At 44.6% G+C, this 17,721-nt stretch overlaps 1 long non-coding RNA gene across 1 annotated transcript in view; it reads right to left on the minus strand.

Moving 5' to 3' along the window:
* Positions 1 to 17,721, minus strand: part of LOC122162896 — a 99,858-nt gene that overhangs the window by 42,749 nt on the left and 39,388 nt on the right. The window lies entirely within an intron of this gene.

The raw sequence follows: 17,721 nt of genomic DNA on the forward strand, positions 1-17,721 counted from the left end.
AAAAAAAAACACAGAAATCTTTATCACTTTCAGCCTTTGGGGTGGAGGAGGGAAGGAGAAATAAGGAAAATGATCTGAAGATTCTCATGCCATTTTTCAGACTGTAACCTCAGTGCTTTCCAACTATCTGCAGCTACACAGCTTCAGTGTGTGAGCACTGAAGTTATGAAATCCACTCTTACTTCCCCTACAGAAAACCCACTTCCTAAATGACAGCTTTGCCTTTGTGGGATCTGCAGACTGAGGGTCACGTAGATGAGCTAGGAAAACCAGCTTGACATTAGGAGCTGGAAATTAATTTGCCATATTTAAGTATGGAGTAGTTTACACATCTCAAGTGCCCAGAACACTGACTTTTCCAGGCAAAAGCTCCCAGCAAAGCATCCTTTCCATTCACCAAAAAGGAAACAATGAGTGCCAGGGCAGATGCTGTATTGGTGAACACAAACTCCTGTTGAGCAAGTTGCTTTTCCTGGAGTTGTTTATGCTGAGAGCAGAGTTTGAGAAGCTGAGGTCAGCAAGGGAGTAGAGTTAACGGTTTGGCCTCAGAGTTGCTGTGTAATGATTCTTCAAAGCCCTGGTGTTCAGAGGAAATGGCCTTCACAGTCCCAGTATTTCTGTTCACCTCAGTAGTAAATGTGGGCATGTTCCTGACCAGGTGAAGATCTGAGATAATTATTTCCTGCCTGACCCCGTGGGGTGATTTCAAAGAATCATAGAATCATTAAGGTTGGAACAGACATCTAACATCATGTAGTCCAACATTAACTCATCACCACCACGGCCACTCACAGAATCAGTAAGGCTGGAAGAGACAACTAAGATCGTGTAGTCCAACCATAAACAGAGCAAGTAATGATCACCAGGGATTTCTTCTCCTTTTGAAGAATTCCTTAATTCTAACAGTTTCATTAAAGAATGTGACAGAATCTTGGTGGTGAAACAGAACTGTCAATCACTCATTTGCATCTGTCAGTTGCTAGCTGAAAAATCAAGCTCAATGTCTTTGATGCTAAATTACAATGATCTAGAGACAGTGGTAAGGCAAGGAGAACATCACTGATTTTTTAGCCCAGTTTTGAAGTACTGGACAAATAAAATAGTAGCACAGATAATAGCAATACAAGAAAGACACTGTTTGAACACATCAATCTTCAAGGAACTGATTACAGCAGTAGTAAAACACCAACAAAGCTATAACGAAAACAACTATAATCAGGGTTAGATGTCATTTTCCTCTTATTCACTAATGAAATAATATAACTCAAGTAAAGCAAAGCATATTTCTAACAAATAATTTCTGAAGGCCTCTGGCTGTTCAGCCAATGCAGTGTATTTCCTATTACACTGCTGCCATATATCAAGGAAAATAGTGGTTAAAAGGAACAAAGTTCTTGTGGTTATAAAACAGAGGACGGAGCCAGAAAGTCAACAGCCTTGTTCACGCTTCCGGGGCAGCTTCTGCATAGTACTCTCATTTGTTTTGATTTCTCTTTCTTTCTTTTAAACAAAGATACTCATACCAAACAAGCTGACCAGAATGGAAGGGAAACAGTTCAAAAGGTGTTTTTAAATTACTCTGCCATTTCAGCTGGACAGCATAACAGAAACTCAAACTATTACTTTCAGCAACAAGGCTGAGCTGTGTGTGCTGCCAGGCACGTCGGGATGGCAAGGGACACTCGTTCTGCTAATGAAGAGATTTTCTCTTCCTAGGATCAGGGCTGAAACATTAGCTACCTTTCTTCTAACATAAGGTGGTTGCTCAAGCTTTGGACACACATAAACATCACCTCCCTTAAGCTCTGGGTAAACAGATGTCTTGGCAGAAGCTCACATTTCTGGGTTACCTCTGCACATAAATATGACTTCACTCCCTTTAAAGAAAAAAGCAGCTACATAGGAGTTGGGGCTCAGTGAATAACTGCCTTTTTTTTTCCCCCTCTGATCCCCCAAATCCAAACACAAACCTAACAGAAATAATGCAGACAGCCAAAATAATAGCTTGGAGGAACAAACTTTCCCAAAACAAAATGGAGATTCCTAAGTAAAGGAAGTTGTGATTCTGCCTGGGTCAAGGCAGTGCATTAGGATGCTCCTCCACTTATCTGAACTCAGCAAGCATTTCTGTCCTATGCCCTGGGAGTCCCTCCACGTCCCCCAGATGGGTAAAGGTAGGGCTGCCCCACCTTACAGGCTCTGGTGTCATTTCTCCTTTCCCTGCAAGCTGGAAGGCACTTTGAAACCCCAAAGTCTTTTCCGGCAGCAGTGCCTGGTACTGGAGCCAAGTGTCTCTCTGTTCTCCAACACCCACATATAGCTCAGCCTGGTTCCTGAAAATAGGATCCAGTCCTAAAGCAGGGCTGGTTTCAAAGCCCAATGAAATAATGGAAGACCATCAATTATTTTCAGCTTTAGCTGCTGCAGAAGGCTAACTAGAAATGAAATCACGAACTGATAGAGAAGCCATGAATCCATCGAAAGTGAAAGGATGAGAAAGGTGACCTAGAGTGTTTGGCAAGAGGGACTGACTCCTTCCCCTTGCTGGTTTGTACTATTTCTGTTGGCAGATGCTCCCAGGATGGTGGCAACTGGGCATGTTCACAGAGCAGCGGCGAGTTTTCCCAGTCACAAAGACAACTGCTGCTAAAGCAGGCTGATGGTGAAATCAAAGCTCTATAACTCCTGAAGGTCAGGACTAAAACCCACAGAACACTTGTAAATCAAGGAGACAAACCCAAGGGGCACCACTTGGAATAGATTGCCCAGATCAGCAATGTGACTTGGATACCACCATGACAATTTATAACATGTGAGGAATCCACGCTGCATATTTTAAAGCAACAAACTTTGACTAGATTAGGCTGGCCTAATCACGAAAATGTTCCTTTGAGAGAATGGCTGTCACCCAAAAGAGAATTGCCAGAGCCCAGCCATTGTTAGCAGGAGAATAGAGGTCCAGCACCTCCCTGGCTGCCCCTGGGGAAGGGCTGGAGGGTCAGGAGAGAGGAAATTGTCCTTGATAACTCTGCTGGGACTCCAAGCAGCACTCCAACAGGTTGCAGAGCTACTTTTCCTACAGAAAGGACTACTACACACGCTCTTCGAAACACACTGTCAGGAGGAAGAACACCTGGGGAGGATGATGCAAAGGACTGGAGGCTGTGAGTAGGTACTGTCTTTGCATGCTCAGCCAGTGATCTGGGGCTAACATATCTGTAGGAAAATGCAACTGCTGTTATCAGCAATCCTCATCCACTTCAGCTCCAAACATAACTGCATGTTCCTTCTTTTCACAAAATGGGTATGTAGCAGGTGTGTGCACATCCAGTGGCCCTGTGCAAAGTGATGGGGGATTCCCCAACAGCAGACGGTTGCTCCCTCTCCACAGAATCGTCTCTCCAAGGTCCTTAGGTGTTCATAACGAACTCACACTGCTGATTTAAGCTTTTCCACCCTCCTCCATTAAAAATGTGGCATCTGGGGAAGTGGTTTGAAAGAAACTAGGAAAACATACAAGACAAACAGAGACACCTCACTAGCTGCAGAGCTGTATGGGTTCATATAGCAAATTCATCCAAGGCACAACCTTGTGTCTCCATTTGGATTATGAAATAAATGATTTGACCAAATTGATCCCATCTGGTTATAAGCTTGGTAGCAATAAATACAATTGGTACAAACTATTGTAGTACAAACAAGCAACTGCTGGGATTTATTTCCTTTTGGTTCTTTGCTGTCTAGCAGTCTAGTTCAATTTGTCACTGCATTAAATTTAAAAGTTTTAATTCTTACTAATATATTTTCCTGCCCAAAATATCACATTCCAGCCCTGCAGCAAACCTGGAAAGTCTAGAAATATGCACTGAGAATGTAAGAGATTCCTACACACAAAGGCAGTTCAAGGTGAAGACAAATTCCAGAGGATGTGACACAACTAGACAGAGCAGATAACAGCAGAGAGAAAGCTGGCACTGCCATGCATGTGGTGTCCTCACAAGATCAGCCAGGTAGGCAGCACCTCTGACAGAAGGCTCTGAATTACCAACTGGCCCACACTGTGAGTTCTGAGAAACAGAGTTCTCTGCTTTCTCTTCATTCTCCTCTTTCATGAGCTGCTTTTACAGCAGTTCCAGTGCTTACCCAAAGCCTTCTTAACCCACAGAGAACTTGGAGAACAGCTCGTTCAGGTCAGCCAACTTCATAATCAGCATCAGGAGTCTGGAACATTGGCACCAAGCTGTCCATTAGCATTCTGTGCTCAGGATATTTAGATTATACTGACATGACATGAAACGACCAGCGGCAGGTTTCAAATGAATGAAAGGATGTTTCTGAACACTTTAGCTTCTGCTTTCAAAATACTTTTTGCTCAAGTGGTGAAGCTATCTGAAAACACTGTTTATGCTGGTGTAGAATAAATACATCATGATGCTGCTCAGTAGCATGAGTAGAGGCCAAGGAGCCTCCTGTCATCATGAGGATAAACATACTGTGTTTTATTAATATTGATCAAGTACATTATCAAGGTCTTCAAAACTCTTTCAATAATTTAAGCCCCAAGTTCCTGACAAACCAAGCATTTCTTTATGACTAAGTAAGGAGACAGAGCTGATATCAATTTCAAGGAGGACTGAAGAACTCTTGCCCTGGGATTCCTTCCTCTGCTCAACACAAACAAGAGCACGCAGAGGACATCTGTCTAATATTGCATACACACTGCAGGCTTAAAACACGGGTTTGAAAAGATATCTTCCCTGCTAATAGAGCCACATCACCTGATGCAGTGAATTCAGTTTGCATTTTTTTTCCAGAGTGCCCAGAGGTCCCACATCAGTAGTGTACCTGCTAACAGCTGGAGCTTGCCTGGCACCTTTTTTGCACGAACTACCAAGCCCCCAATGAGCATTAGAGGACATCCATGGGTGCTTGATGTGCACATGGGTGTGTTTGTGTCCTCTTGAGGGAATCAATGTTGCAGCAAGACAGCATCTCTGAGACCAAGGGTGCAGAACTGAACACTAGTTAAGAGAAGGAGCCTTCATCTGACCTCGCTTTCCCAAAAGTCTCCAAGCAGGGAATTTTCTCTCCAAATGCAACCTTGATCTAACCTTTATGCCTATGACTTTGAGCTCCAGGCCCTGACACAAACAGAGATTTCATCAGGGAGCTGTCATATGGGAGGAAGGACCCAAAGGAATGAATGTATTTATATCTCAAACACTTTGTAAAGCTGTTACATACAGTACAGTCTATTCTCTTTCATTGCATATGTATAAATAGTCTCTCCATTTAGGGGTCAGTTCAGCTTGTATCACTCTGTCTGCTCCAGGCTCAGGAGCACTCAGGATGTCTGCTTGTACCCAACAACCACCATAGGTACACGACTTTTTGCTGTTACACACGCTTTAAATGTGACACCACAGATCTGCCAAGAAGCCTCAGAGACTCCTTTAAAACCTACAAAAGCAGATGCTTGCCTAAAATCCCAGTGCTGGGCCTGCCACAAAACCCCAGCTAGAGGAACAATGCTGAGAGCGAGCACTGCCTGGCTCCTGTCCCCAGGTCAGCCAGTAACTGTGTGGGCAAGAGCATGCTACAGGATGTGGGAAAGCAGAATTCAACCCTGAGCTTCCCAGCTTAGGCTTGGGGCTCGATTCCAGCTTTCCAGTGTCTGTGTGTGTACTTAGCAAAGCCTACGTCCCATTGCAAACCCAGCACTTCTGGTACCAACCAAAGAAAACATTGAACCACCTCCCTCAGCTTTCTCATCTATTATACTTCTGGCAGCTGACACAGGATCCTTTTTATTTAGTGCACACTTCACCAATTCCTAGAGACCAATATCTCTGTTCAAGTGGAATCTAAAGTCCTGCAAGCTGAGCGGGATCAGGAACCTAACACTCTCAGGTCTTGCTTTTATCAGGTAAGATGATAGCTTCCTGGCAGGGGAACATCCTATTCACCCCAGCATTTTGCTGAGATTGGGAAGAGCTGTACCAGCGAGCTGGTCCAAGGGCGGTGCTATCTTGGAAACAGAGGAACATCTATTGGCTCCTACAACATCCTCCCTCTAAACCCTCTGCACTATTTTTCTTCTCCCCTAAGCCTTGTGCTGGCTTTCAGTGCCTCAAACACCAAAGCTCCTTGAGTTTAGATGGACCAAGCAAACAACCAGGAAATACTTTGCCAAAAAACATCTTATGTATTGCTTTCACTGCTTTTTTTTTCCCCTTGAAACTGTCCCTCTGCTCTTGTTTATCCTTCAGTGTGTTTTTAGGCTTTCTTTGTCCTGCTCAGAATGGGAAACTGGATGTTCCAGTGACTACTGGACCTTAGCTCAGTGTTTAGGAAACTTTGGAAAAAACTAAAAATAAAAAAGATCAGCCAATAATACTTTACAGTTATCAGTAAAACTTCTAGTGCTTAATTTTAGTCATTACCCAAAGAAGTGCATGGTACGATCTTTCCAAACCTCTGGCCAGGTCTGCTGGCCAGATCTATTTATACATGATCCCAAAATCCTGAAATCATAATAGTTCCAGGAAAAGAGAAAAATAGATTGAAAGAAATGTGCTCCAAGGGATCTTAGGTTGGTAAGCCCAAATCTATTTCTGCTCAATATCCAAAGGCGGTTTGAACTCCCTGAACACAGTCATTCTGTTCATTAGACTTGTTTGTGTAGTCTATGTAACTCCTAAAAATAGAGAGGAACTATATTTTTTGTTACATTAGAATCTGAGTGTTTCTTACAGACTTGGATGCTAAGGAAAGAAGCCACTAGGGGAAAAGGCAGGAAAAAGCTAAGAACATTTCCTACAGCCAGCTTCTAAAACACACTGTGCATTTCCTCTCTGCATGAGATGGAGAACAGCTTTGGAAAACACTTGTTTCTGAAACCTGTCATGAGATGAAAGTGTGTGAGAAACAAGTATTTGCAGCTGCATGAAAGTGACGATCTGCCATTTGCAATTATTATTCTTTTCTTGATCTATAGGACTTTGGAGTGCTTACATATGGCTCCTTTTGTCCACCCAACCAGCCAGGCTTCGTGCTGGCCTGCCTGTACTTTACCCACAGGGCTCCTGCCTCAGACACAAAGTTGGCAGCCTAATCCTCACCGTTTGCTCTTGCAGGGGGTCCTGAAGGCTTTGCAGTTCTGGCCAGGTCACCCTGCTCTCTCCAGACATCTCAGCTACCAACAGGGACACTGTCTGATCTTAGACTAAGGATCCACAAAATGGTAAGAAGAGAGACTAGGATGAGTTACCTTATTCCTGAGGTACACAACTCACAGTGGGAATAGTAGGAAACTACACCACTTTACACAGTGCTGGGAACAGAACTGAACTCAATGGTGTCTTCTGCATGTGTCACAGACAGGAAGGGTAAAAGTCTGCCACTCTCACCAGACAAAATTCCAGTGCCTCATTTGCCCCACAGATCACTTTTCTGCATAGACCAGCCATGAAACTTGTTGCATTGCTCCCATCCATCCAGGAGTCCTGGGCACACAGAACTGGACCGAGTGAAGAAGCTCAGCTTCCTTCTGAGTACAAGAGCCTCTCTTCTCATGTGTAGAATTTATTTTCCACCTAAAGCACCCCCAGGACCCTGCACATGCATGTGGGAGAGAATAAAGGTATCTGTCGTGAAATCTGCAAACACAGCATTTACCAGGTGGAACGTGAACAATCGCCAGACAGTGCAGAGACCTTTATTTGCCTCCTGGAGAAATGCCTTCCTGGTGCCAGCAGAAGGGCACGCAGCTCATCCAAGTCTGCCAGGTCAGTTTTTAGAACAACTCACTGCCATTTGCCTCTTCCTCCTTCGTCCAGCGTGTCTTCCCCTCCTGGCAGGCACAGCCCCAAGAGAGGAAAGTTACTGTGCCCAGGAAGGGCTTGGCACCTCACTAATGTACACTGACAGTGTGTTTTCTTGCCTGGCACCTGGCCACACACAAATCCTATACTGAGTCACTCCCAGCGAGAAAACCAACACCGGCATTCCGCTCTGCTGGAATGGTAAGCCCGAGAGAGCAGGCACAAAAGGAGCTGCCCATCAAAGGGGCTGGGGATGAGCTGGTGTCTGGGAGCATCAGAGACAAGGGGAGGGAATTCCTATAAATGCAGCTCAACAGCGATAAGGGGGAAGAAAAATAAGTAGTGAAGTATGCTGGAAAAGTACCGCTTGGCAGAGTGGATGATACACGCTTCCGTCAGTGATCTGTAGAAGTGATGCCTCACAGGCCAGATTCCCACTCTCTGCTTTTGCTCTCATTATTTCTATTGCCACAGCCTTTTGCACAGACATCAGGGCCGTTTTGCCCTGCTCTGTACGAATGTGGCAGATGCCATCTTGGCAGAAATCACTGTCCTTGGCAGAACAATGAGAGCAGGGCTGTGCGGCTGGGAGCAGGAGGCCAGGACAGCAGCTGGGGGCTATAACAGACCAATATCCTCCACAGATCGGGCACAGATGTGGACATGTCACCACGGGCAGCACGTTACACAAACATGTCATGCGGATAAACCATGCCTTGCATGCTCACAGCCCAAACAGGCAACAGGGGAAGGACGGAAAGAGCCAACAATTGCTAGCTAAGGTGGGAGAGTCTCATCTTTTTCATAAAAAGAGAGATAAGTGATGGAAGCCTGCCTGGATCTCTCAAGTCGTGATGAGTCATGTTCACAGAACCACACTTCTTCCAAGAGACAGCTTTTGCATATCCAGAAACAGAGAGGAAGCCGGGATCACATTTTCTCAGTAACTCAGATTCCCTCGGGCTGCTCTCCCAGCGTTACTGTGGTTGTTGGTTACTTTCCAGTCACACCAAGCAGGTGGAGTGGAATAAGTGAGAAGCTCAATTGGCTAAAGGTAACCCCTTGCATGGCTTGGAAAAAGTGGAATGAACGTCAGTGGGACTCCATTCAAGCACTCTGATGACTAAGTCCTCTCTGAAACCTTTAGGCAGCCTTAAGCATGTGTCTGTGATGGCAGAGACCTTGCAGTGTGCAAGTCACAGGTCACTGCTTGAGGCCACGAGGATTGGGATCTGTCCGGGCTGCTTGCAGAACCTCAGCAAGCAATTCCATCCCAACCTTTCCACACAGCAAAGGCATAGAAAGCAAATCTATAGCCATGGATCTGATTACGCTTACTGAGTGCTTGAAAACAATCCTGTGTTCCAGACTGCTAAGAACTGAGTTAAGGAGCAGATTTCTATTTTCAAAACCCTCTCTGACCAAAGAAAGATCAGCTATCACAAACAGGGGGTCCTTGGCTATGTCTGTGCCCCCCTCAGCCCAACTTCCATAGCCCCTGAAGTAGCTTCCAGAAGGCGCAGTTGCTCTTCTTTTCACAGAGATACTTGTTTACCCTCATCCTACTCATTTGAGCAAGTCTCCTTTTCTGAATACCACCAACATTTGATCAATAGTTGCTGGTTGTTAGCACAGTGCCATTCTTTGAAGAGGATGGACAGAGATTGGTGCTATGTAGGCATCAAAACATGCTCCAGCAGAAAGCAGGACTTGGGAACCATCACAGCCTTCTACAGCACTTGGACCATCAACCAGTTGCTTTGTGAGACAGAACACCTTCCTCTTTCTTTCCTTTCAGATACTCTAAACCAAGGGCTGTCTATTAAAACACACTCTGAAATTTTGGGTTTGAACAGATGCAATCATCCAAAGCTGTCACATTAGGAACAGAAAAAGAAACACTACCTAAGCATCACAGCCTTGCAAGGAAAAAAAGCAGGTGAGATCCGTATGCTCTGTCAGGCAAGAGGCTGCAAGGGCCACAGGACTTGGTCACTTGGTGTCACACAAATACAACTCTGAACACTTCCAGGAAGCAATAATCAGTGTAAAAAACACGAGCACACACTGAGTGACTTCAAACACCCAGGAACAGCACGCAAGATTAAATCATTATCACATGGCAGCTACCACAGCATGAAACATAGGAATAAAACTGAGAGGAAAGCACCCATTAAAGGCATAAACTCAATAGAGCTCAGTAACTCTGAGGATCGGGTCCTATATTGGGTGTGGGTGATGTGACCTCAATATCACTAGCAGTTGTCCCTCAAAGCAGTCAGCCCCATCCTGTCTGCTGACATGTTTCGTGATAAGATCATCTTCCCTTGTACAGATGCATTTAAATATGAACATGCACAGCTCACACAGGCTCTCACAATGAGCTTAACCAAAACTACCCAAACCACATAAAAAACACGAGAAAAAAGTACAGTTCTGATTTATAACACGAGGTCCCACAGCATTTCAAATTATAGTTAGAGCCTCCAACATCCAGTCGACATCAACGAGTCAATTGCTCCAAGAAGCAGGGCCTGGGTGCATACAGATGAAGTTGGACTCGTATCCAAATCTCATGGCTGAGGATTCCCACCTGAGCTCTACCCTCTATGGGTATTTTCAAGCTTGCTTCTCCCCAGCACATGCAGACCACTCAGAGCTGAACTGTATGACTGCCTGGGGCAAAGCCTTTGGTTTTTCCAAAACCTGGCTTCAAACCAAAACCGAATATATCTATACAGGCTGTAAGCATATCTGTACATGCATGCATTTGTGTGCACACATACATGTACACACACTGACACTATGCTTAGCACCATCGAGTCTGTGCAGAAACACCACTGGAAGCAAGCCAGTGCTTTTGCAAAGCCCAAACCCTGCATTGCAGAACATCTGTAGCTGAAATGAATCAGCGCAGATAAGATTTTTTTTCCACCTCTTGAGGATCTAACACTAAGTGCTTTCTTTGTGTTTGTTTAAAACAAACTGAAAAGACAAGTTACAGCTCCTGGGAAAGAAAGCACATGGGAACTAAAGGCTGAGCAATCACCTCCCCTCAGCAGCAGCAGTACCAGGTGCTGTGTGATACTGCTACCCTTGAACTGATCCCTGGATGAGTCATCTCCAAGGCTGCCGAAGCTGACAGGTCATGTAAAATCACTGTCCACAGATTACATTCAAAGGGAGCTTTAAAATGTTTTCTAATTATTTTCACTTCCACCCCAGTGAGCACTGTTAATCAAGAGCTGTTTCCAAAACACACTGCATTGTAGCAGTGCTATACTCGGCAGGAGATGCACCGATTGGGTTGGACACCTTCCAGCTTCAACTGGAAGATGACCAAGCTGTTCTTCTCATAATAAGGTGCTTTCTACATGCAGGGAATTTATGTATCTCCTACTTTAGGTAAAAGCCAGAAGGTGGTAGGTGTGGAGAAATCACACTGACTGTGTTTTGCATTTTGCCCATTCACCACAAGCATACAGATATGACATTTTTCCTCATTTGCTCTTTGTTTCATTTCCCATAGCGTTATTTGCTCAGGCTGCTCATGAAGACTTGCCCTGGTCTGCACTCACGCCAGGTGGGCATGATGGCATACAGCACTCAGACCCTTCCTGGGAGGGCAGCAGGAAGAAACTGAAAGTAATTTTGCAGCTTTGGGATTTAGCACTGTAAGCTTTGTATCAATGGCTGGGCCTGGCTAGCACTGTGTGATACACAGCATCATGTTTGCAGGCATTATTTCATCCATCCCCTGGTTTTCTCCTACTTTGTACACTTCATCTTTTACATGCAAACCTCAGTATGAGGAAAATGACGAATACAACACAGAATGAACCTGACTGTTTCAAACACAGAACTCCCTGAAAGTATCCCAGTGTGTGGAAAAATTTCTAGACGTTCTAAAGAAAAAAACAAACAAACAAACAGAACACTTCGAATGTGTCTGCAAAAAAATTACATTAAGAATTGCAAAACCTAACTTTCCTTAAAGAGAAGAATACTTCTGCTAGGTAACAAACCCACTGAGCAGCACACTGTAGCCTTACACCTGCGCTCTCTGGGAGCAGAGGTCAGTTTTCCCTTTTCCCCTTCGCAGCCATGCATATTTTCTGATCAAATTAGGTGCAGAGATCCACAATCTGCTAAAAAAATTCACATCTTGATCCTGAAGATCATGGACTGTTCTAATCTGGAGCGTTTGTTCAGTCTTACAACTATTTTTATTGATTCAAAGAGTGTTTTCACACTGCCTCTCCTCCGAGGCACGTTTAAACAAGCAGCAGCAAGCAGTGCTAGGACTGCACAGAATCACATTATACAGACAAGTAAACAAAATACCCAATGGCTCTTAGCTGCCCGTGCCATGAAGGGATTTTAAACAAGTCACTTCAAATTATCTTTGCAGTCTTTGTACACAAAGCACTGTTGGTTTGAAGTTCCTTGGCTGTGTTTTGCGTGTTTTTGGTATGTTGGGTTGCTGTTTTGTTTTTAATTGTTTTGTTTTCTGAGCCATTGGCTGGCCCAGACTCCCCAAAGATGTGGTCTATTCATTCCCTTCCAACTTAAAGACTCAAACTTGACTTGATTTCAGCAAGAATTGCGTGGCATATAATGTGGTTATAATTCAGCCTGAAAGCAGAGTCATCCCTACCACACATGGCTGTGTGCCCTGTGACTACAGGCTAGATAAGATGGCCTTTTAAAGGCCCACTCCAAAAACACAGCATTTGATAGATCTTAATTAACCATCCCACTAGTCAGAGGGTCGGGATTGCAGACCCAGTGATGGCAACTGGTCCAGACACGCAGTAGCCAGGTTAAAGAAAAAAAGATCTAGGAAAGAAAAGCAGCGATTTTCCCCAAGAGCCAAGGTTTGCCTTCTCCATAAGTCTGCCAGCAGAGGTGTGAGCCAGCCTCAAGGAAGCAGCAGTCACTGCAGCAGGGTGATCAGGTAGCAGGTTCCTGCTGCTGTGAGAGTCCAACCCGGGTCACCCCTGCAGTAAATTGCCTGTTGTGACACATGGTGGGCAGGAGGGAGGAGAACAGTCCACACGTGGCTCCAGCATGGATCTCAGCTTTGTTAGCAAGAGCCAAAAATAACAGCCAGCCAGCTTTGTGTTGCCTCCCTGCTCTCCCTGTTCCTTTCAAAGCATCTTTCCTGAGACATGTCAACACAAGAGCTCCACAGTACACAGTTTTAAGCTCTTCCTGGAAGATCTGTGTATCTTAACCTGGGATCAGCTGTTTCCCCATCACTGGCAGCTTTCCTTGCTTTGCTTTGTTCTTAGAATGATCAGCTAGTGATTGGCAAATCTGCCTATTGCAGGGGGCTGGAACTGGAATATCTTTAGGGTCCCCTGCAACCCAAGCCATTCTATGATATTCAAAGTTTTTCTTAAAAATGGAGTTTTACACTTGATATGACTGTTGGAGTCCACTGCCTTCAGCAGCATCAGCAACCCAGAAAGCACAAAGCTCATAATTCAGCTCAGACATATGAGGGGCTTCATTTCATTACCCCCAGTCCAGCTAATGAAGTGACTCTGCCCTTCCACCACTGCAGCCCCAGGCTCCCCAGGGCTCCAGGTCTCAGCTGGTGCTGAAGCTGCTCTAGAACAGCAATGTCAGCTTCACCTCCATGGCAGAACTTTACTGGCAAAGAAGGAGGTGAAATTACAGAAAGCTGCAATGAACTCGGAGGTGGGGGTTGGCCTCTTTTCACAGCTAACTAGTGACAGGACCAGAGGTAATGGCTTTAAGTTGCACCAGGGGAGGTTCAGGCTGGATATCAGGAAGAATTAGAAAGTAGTGAGGCATTGGCAACAGCTGCCCAGGGAGTGGTGGAGTCAGCATCCCTGGAGATGTTCAGCAGCTGTGGAGATGTGGCACTGAGGGATGTGGTCATCAAAAGATGGCATCAAAGAAGGCATGGTGCAGGTGGGATGATGGTTGGACTCCATGATCTTAGTGGCCTTTTCCAACCTTTATGATTCTATGCTACGATAGGCTATGCACAGACCTCCCAGATGCTTCTGCCAAAATTGTTGCTCGTGGGCAGTGCCACTATCTCACGTTGAAAGAGAAACAGGGACAGGACCTTCCCCCACCCTCACTTCTTGTTCTTTTCTATGCTTCCTTCTCCCTCTTGCAGGAATATTTACTGTTTTGACATGGACTTGCATCAAGAGCCAGGAAGCATCTGACAGCATGTTGTCAGTGACAGACAGCACATCTCTCTTCTTTGGTCCCTATTTTGTGAAACACAGATCTCGTTGCTTGAAATAGACCAAAAGTTACAAACCACATTAGATGGGAACACTAGGATATTCTGCTGCTTAAGATTTTGGCATCTCTACTACTATAGAGTAGAACAACTGACATCAAAATTAGCATAGAGCTGAGGTTTAAGATGTTATGTATGCTGAGGAACAGAACTGCACAGTGTGAGAAGTTTCCAGTGCAAATAATAAAGACCACTGACACATGGCCACACTGTATTCCATATCTGCAATTTGGGTCAGGGTAGATTTTGCTTCCATGACGTCATGCCTACCGAATCCCACTGCACTGTGTGCTTCTGGCCAATGGTGATTTTAGAGGGCTTAAGTTAAGTGCACTGGATTCAGAGTCTTATAACATTGGAGTCCCTTGAGCTAACACCATGGAGAGGGTACAGCACCTTCACAGAACATCTGAAGAGCAGGGCACAGGAGGGCAGATGACTTTAAAAAGTCTCTGAAGGACAATATTTCAGTGAGCTTTCCCCACACTACTCCAGCTTTTATGGCATTTTTCAAGCATCACCAAAACATATTAAAATTATTTTAAAAGGTATTCCTGTTTCTAATAGTTTCTTTATGGCCAAAACCAAAAACTTATTTGCTTCCTTCCTAAGGTGTTTGCACTTCATCACCACACAGACACTTTCCAGATGAACTGGGTTTTTATGGCAGAGTTATTCTAGAGCACACAGCATTTTGCTCAATAATGGTTGCTGCACACTGAGTTTTATGACTATAAGGTTGCTCGTAAGTACCTGGTTTTAAAAAAAGCAGATGGGTTATATTCCTGAAGGGAGCTAAAATATTACTGGAGCTTGGAAGTACAAAATCAGCCATGTTAAGTGTGGTTTGAACAAGAGCAACAGGTATTTATTTTCAAGGCCCATAAGTATTTCAGCACAGCACTTTTATTCCAGCCAATAGATAGGAGAAAAGTTGCACTTGAAGCATAACTAGCCTTCAACATGTCTCCAACTGAAAGTGATGCACTGACAGGAAATGCTAGATTCTAGGTCTCCTGCAAATAATTGCATGTAAATTGTCCTCCCTTCTCTACAAACTTTTGTCCCCATCTACCTAGGAATGCAAAACATACCCAGCTTTAATGATGTTAGTCACAACAGGAAAACTGTTTGGGATTGAAGTTTTGGATCTTATACAGATTTTCATACAAATAGAAGCAGAAAGTGATCTTTCATGTCAAACTCTTGAAAGCATCTCTTTCCAATAAAAATGGTGTCATTCCGTATGCAACAAACACAAGGATTTGCCCATACGTTGCTTTTCCCTCTTGCAGTGATATTACAATTAATGGCCAAATCAACAGCTTCCTAACCTCACAACTTTGCAGTTCTCTGTGATAGAACCCCCTGCACCAAAGGTCTGAACAGACCATATGCATCATCTGCTACACACAGTTAATTAAACAGTTTAAATTCATTCAGTGGTGCGTACTGAATCACCCAGTTTGACTGTGGGTCCTGGTAAGTCCACATGTAAATTAAGCATCTAACCCACTAAACCCACATCATACTATTCTTTGCAAAGAAGGAAATGTTCTATCAGGCCATGGTGGAGATGGCTGAGTTGGAAGCCCTGCTCACCTTCCTCATCACCCATTCCCAACAAGCTGAACTGAACACAGTCACCTGTTTAACACCTGCAATCAAACTTCACTGCTCCACAAAACAAGAGATTCTCTTAAGAGCCTCCACCTGTATCCTGAGATCTGAGAATGAAATTTATTCTGCTCCAGGCACGTTACCTATTTCAGCATCCAGAATTGAACCAAGATGTCTATCAACACCTTGCAGTCCATCAAACAGGACATACCCAAGAAACAAGATTAGCAACACAGCAGCCTACCTTCTACAGAAATAACTACAGCAAAGGAAGCAACTCTACCTTTATACCACACTGCTTTGCCAGCTCACCAGAACTTTAGCCATCAAGGCTTCCCTCATTCCTGGCCATCCTGCTGAGACTGCCAATAGGGGTGACAATTAGCGTCAGTCCTGACGGAAAGATCTGCATTGCTGACAGATGACCTCGCAGAAACTGGGCCCAATATTTCTATTTCTGCAGGCTATTAAACAGCTGTCAAAGAGTGCTGACATCTAATTCCTCCCACCCCAACCCATGGAGACTGAGATGGTGAGAGAGGCACTAGGTATCCACTGCCAACTTTGTTGCTTGCACAAGGAGATGTTGAATCAATGTTGCTCAGTGGCCAAACCCACTGGGTTTGATTTTACATCCAAAGCTATCCAGCTTGCAGTGAGCAACAGCCTCAAGGGCAAGTAGCCTTCCCTCCTGCTTTATACTAGGAGAAAGGATTTAGTTGTTCAGAGACATCAGAGATCCAGCAGCCACCACCTTCCAAAAGGATCTGTCACCTTCAATTCTGGCAGAATTCTCCTTATCAATAGCGTTTACTTGGATCTCCACCCCTCAAGTATCAGCCTGCCTTAAGAAATTCTCTCAGACTGAATGGTATGTTCATTTTAATGTGATTATTCATAAATGAAAAAAAAAAAATAATAATCTGATGCCATTTGCAGAGACAAAACACCTTTTTGATCATGGGGTTCAGCAGCAACTTTTCCCCCAGCAAAATTCAGCAGACTTGAAGCTACAGCATTTGAAGTAACAAGCTCTCTTCATCTCTCCTAGAATTCTTTTTTCTTTTTTCCCATTTATTTATTTACAGCCAGTCTTCACTCCCTCTTCCCATTTCTACCACTTTTCTTCATCTCCTCCATTCATTCCCATCTGTATGTACATATCCATACATACAGTAACTATGTCAATGACCATTGCAGCGTCATCCAACACATGGAAAAGCAGACACGCAGGTTGGATATTAGGAAAAGCTTCTCTAAAAGCGTGGTGAGACATTGGCACAGGAAGTGGGGGAGTCACCATCCCTGGAGGTGTTAAGAAATGTGGAGATCAGCACTGAGGGATGTGATTAGTGGGCAATCTTGGGGGTAGGTGGATGGTTGGATTAGGTGATCTTAGAGGTCTTTTCCAACTTTAATGATTCTATTCTATGATTCTAAGACCTACTCACAGATATCATAAGCCTAAAACATGCAAACAAATTCACCTAATAACCTCTGCTTTAAACCAGCCCTAATTCTGCCTTATTCTCTTCACTTCCCTACCCCCCTTCCTACTGAACATGATAGGTGTTCCCTGTTCAGGTCCACGTGGCAGTGCTACCCAACAAGCCCAGAGATGAAAGCCTGCTATGTATTCTTGATTTACATCCTGTAAAGTGCAATGTGTGGAGTTACACGAGAGCCTGTAAACAAGCAGAGGGCCAGTTGCTTTATACAGCATGGAAAGTTTCTGTTTCTTGGAACCAACTGGTCAGCTTGGAAGGAAGTCAACCCTCAAGGTCCTTCTCCCTCTTTGGGGCTCATCTGAACCACCGGTTGGCCCAGGCAGCTCTGCCCAGGAGTTAGGAAAGCCAAACAAACGGATCCGTGTCCGCACAGCCTCAGCTGCAGCGATGTTTCCATTTCTCGACTGGCTGGGTGCTGGGAGGTGGGATCATGTCATCAGAACACGAGTATTTCCTCAGCCCAAAGGGTCAGCAGTCTGGC

This window comes from Centrocercus urophasianus, unplaced genomic scaffold (assembly GCF_019232065.1).
Source record: "Centrocercus urophasianus isolate 14NV4802_14NV808 unplaced genomic scaffold, USGS_Curo_1.0 seq_22, whole genome shotgun sequence".
NCBI lineage: Eukaryota > Metazoa > Chordata > Aves > Galliformes > Phasianidae > Centrocercus > Centrocercus urophasianus.